This window comes from Fukomys damarensis, unplaced genomic scaffold (genome assembly GCF_012274545.1).
Source record: "Fukomys damarensis isolate Sample0158 unplaced genomic scaffold, DMR_v1.0_HiC HiC_scaffold_4, whole genome shotgun sequence".
Classification (NCBI taxonomy): Eukaryota; Metazoa; Chordata; class Mammalia; order Rodentia; family Bathyergidae; genus Fukomys; species Fukomys damarensis.
Genome location: NW_022900916.1, coordinates 17,920,275 through 17,924,028, shown reverse-complemented (window position 1 = coordinate 17,924,028; position 3,754 = coordinate 17,920,275). Strand labels below are relative to the sequence as shown.

General features: G+C 39.6%; 1 pseudogene; it reads right to left on the bottom strand.

Moving 5' to 3' along the window:
• Window positions 1-961: 961 nt before the first annotated feature.
• Window positions 962-3,366, bottom strand: LOC104875696 (annotated as a pseudogene).
• Window positions 3,367-3,754: the final 388 nt, after the last annotated feature.

Here is a 3,754-nt window from a genome sequence, read left to right as displayed (position 1 = left end):
AACTTAAAAGGAGAAAGACAAGATCCTTACTATCTTATATTTTTAAAACTACACACACACGCACACGCACACACACGCACACGCACACACACACACACACTGTGTGTGTGTGCGTGTGCGTGTGTGTGATATCTATGAACACACATATGAAATGTGACACATACGAAACTTCCTATAATCCAAAGGGATGACATCTTCTCATTAGCAAAGATTTCCATTACAGTATTTCATGATGGTTATTTTAAAAATTCATGTTTACGTACTGCCTGGTTTTGGTCAATCTTTAAAAAACAGACATTGAAATAGACAATTTTCTTCTTCAAAGGAAAGACAAGGCCTCATACAGAAAGTCTTTCTCCTGAGACTGCATAGTGGAAGGTTCATTCAGTTAAATGTGAAAACCTGCTGCCTTTATAAAATTACTAAATAGAAAAAACATCAACCTATTAAAATCAGTAAAAGCACTGGCTATAACACAATTCACTTTCTAAACCAGTCACAGCAGTGCTCTGGGATCCCTGAGAGTAAAGATTCTAACATTTTTAATTTTTAATAAAGAAAATAATTTTTACAGTGTTAAGAATGTTTATGAGAATATTTTCAAAAGATAACGCCCTATTTCATTTTTTGAAAAAGAAAAGATAAAGACTCTGCAAAGACCACCGCTCATAAAAACTCTTAAGTATTCGTAGGTCAAACAATGTTCAATACTTTTTTTACTGGGTGACTTCTATTTTTTGAATGCCATTCACATATTGATACTTTCCTTATAATCTGCTATCTTATATTTTTTGTTATTGGAAGCATTTAGTAGGTGACAAAGGCAACGCTGGAGAGAGGTGTATTTTTCTCTGTGGTAAAAGCGTTTTACTGGAAATGATCAGAATGCCACCGAAGAAAGATATAAATATCTGTGAAAGCAGGACTACATACAGCAAACATCTGCCTTTCTGTCTTTGGCTTAGCCCACTTGGCCAAAATCTTCTGTAAACCTCTTTAATTTCAAACAAGGCATGTTCATTGACTGTGGGCTTTGTGTTAAACAGTGACTGCAACATATCTGGTGTGGAAACACCTGGTTCCAAAAGTTTTTCTTCAGGGACATCCGTCCATGTCATTTCAATGGCACCAGGGTACCCCGGAGAGCAGGGTATCAACAGATTGTTGGGGTCAGCTCAGAAGATCCAGGAACACTTTGGAAATAAGTAACTGACTGTACTTTTCTAACAGGCAGCATAAGCGCATCACGAACAATCATACTTACATCTGCCCCTAAACAGTCAGTTTTCTTCTAGAGTTCTAGGAAGTCTGCTTCTGTTAAACTCTTCTGAGTAGCTCCCAAGTGCAAATTAAACATTGCTGCTCTGGCATGGGCTTCAGGCAAAGAAAAGTAGATTCGTTTTTCGAATCTCAGCCTAATGGCAGAATCCAGAACCCAGGGTATGTTTGTAGTTCCCAGAACCAAAAGTCCACCATTGTCCACACCAATCCCTTGCATTTGCACAAGAAACTGTGTCTTAATTCTATGAGCAGCTGCACTTCTATTTTTACTTGTTGAACCACAGAGTCAATTTCATCCATGAAGATAATAGAAGGCTTGTTCTCCCTGGCAAACTGGAATAAATTCTTAACCGGTTTTGCACTTTTACCTAGCCACTTAGAAACAAGGTCAGAGGAAGACACTGAAAAAAATGCGGAGTTGTTTGCTTCTGTTGATACAGCTTTGGCTAAATAGGATTTTCCTGTTCCAGGTGGCCCAAATGCTAGCATTCCTCTCCAAGGTGTCCTCTTACCTGTAAAAAGATGGGGAAATTTAATGGGCAAAGTCACAGCTTCTTTAAGTGCTTCTTTGGCTCCTTCAATACCAGCAACATCGCTCCATTTCGCATTTGGTCGCTCAGTGACAACGGCACCTTGAAGTTGATTCTGTCATTTCTTTTGTTCAGGGTCGTCAGAGTCTCCTTCCCCATCACTGTCATACTTTCCCTGGCTTCTGAGGGGTTTTCTGTCTTTTCTTCAGATACGCCTTTAGTTTTTCTGCTCTACCAACATATTCTGTACACTTGGCCTAGATACTTTGCTTGGCTTTATCACCCTGTGCTTCATATTTAACTACAAGGAGAAAATATCGTACAGCATATTGACAGAGTGGAAGGGGAACGGCTTGCTCATAATTCCCAGCTTTGGCAGGGCCCAGGATTTAGCTCAGTGGTGCTGCTGCCTGCCTCACAAGTGCAAGCAACCAGGTTGAATCCCTGGTAACAAAAAGAAGGAAGGAAGGAAGGAGAGAGATGATATAATTCCCAGCTTTGTCTTCTCGTGCTGCTTTATTTAGCAAGACATGTTGCTTTGTGGAGGTTGGACCCCTCGGATGTCATGGTGGAAATCCAGGGCAGTTCCCTGGGGCACGGAGAGCCAACAGCAGCAACTTTGAATCCCTCCTAGTGTAGACACCACAGCAGAACTCGGGAGCCTGGTGTGTCTCAGACCTCAAGCGACAACCTGCAAAATGGAACTCACGAAACAACACTGCACTCCACCAGCCGTGAGACCCTCCTCATAAAACTTCAGCAATAGAAAGGAGGGAGATCTATCTATCTATCTATCTATCTATCTATCTAATTTTATATGCTGCAAAGTGTCCACAGAGAATGCAAGAGCATTTTGTTGTGTCTGGAAGTTTGAATTTATGTTCTTAGAAAGAATGTGCAAACATGAATTTATATTAAGCAGATCTCAGATTGTTTCTTTTAGGAAACTGCCAAGCAGTGAGTCAAACTGTCGCTTCTGATAGTTATAACTGTGTTGGTTAATATTCTTTTGTTTGTAAGACTGATTTCATTCAACTGATGTTAAAAATAGAAGTAAATTAGAAAAACCAGAGTTGAATATTCTCGCCACAGGAGGAAGCCAAGATGGTGCGGTGACCTCTGTGACAGAAATTATAGGACTATGGCAGTGACTTCATTCTAACTTTTCTTGTGTAGCCCTGAGAAGCTAGAAAGGCAAGTTCTATTGGTGTAGAAATGTGGAGATCAGAGTAACAGTCATAGCGCGATCACATGGGAACGGGAGAAGGATCATTTACCAAGTCACAAACTATGTGTGCTGGAAAACTGGGCAGAAAGGATGTTAAGCAGGCAAACAGGGCTCTCCTCCCTTTCCTAGTTCTTTTCTTTTCTGTTTCCCTTGGAAACATATGCAAGCTCTTTATAGGCAAATGAAATTTAAGCAAGTCATTTAAGAATGAGAAAGGAATGGGAAATTTACAGCATGAATAATATTTGCTGCTCCCTCTACCTGCTAGAAACTTCCATAAACTTTACCTTCATCCTTCTTCCATTCTGTTCCTGAAATAAGACTCATCTTCATTCAAACCCGACACTTTCAGGGCTGATTTTGATCCAATTTAGTCTGTTTTTCTCTGAGACTTCTCCATCAATTTTCTCCATTCTCAGTCTCTTCCTGTCTGGTGACCTCACCTGCCTCTCATAACACATCCAAGCTTGCCTCTTTTAGACAAAACAAAACCAAATAAATCAGCCGTGTTATTGTCTCAACCAGACTGTCTCTCTTTCTCCTTGTTACTTTTTGTTAAAAAAATTTACATTATGCCCACTATATTCATTTTCTCCTCCCTGTATATTACCTATATCTTGCTGTTGATCTTGCAAATTCCGTAATTGTTGAAAAAGGATTTCTTAGCTAACAAATAAAATAATTTTATTTACATCTTTATACTCCCATATTATCT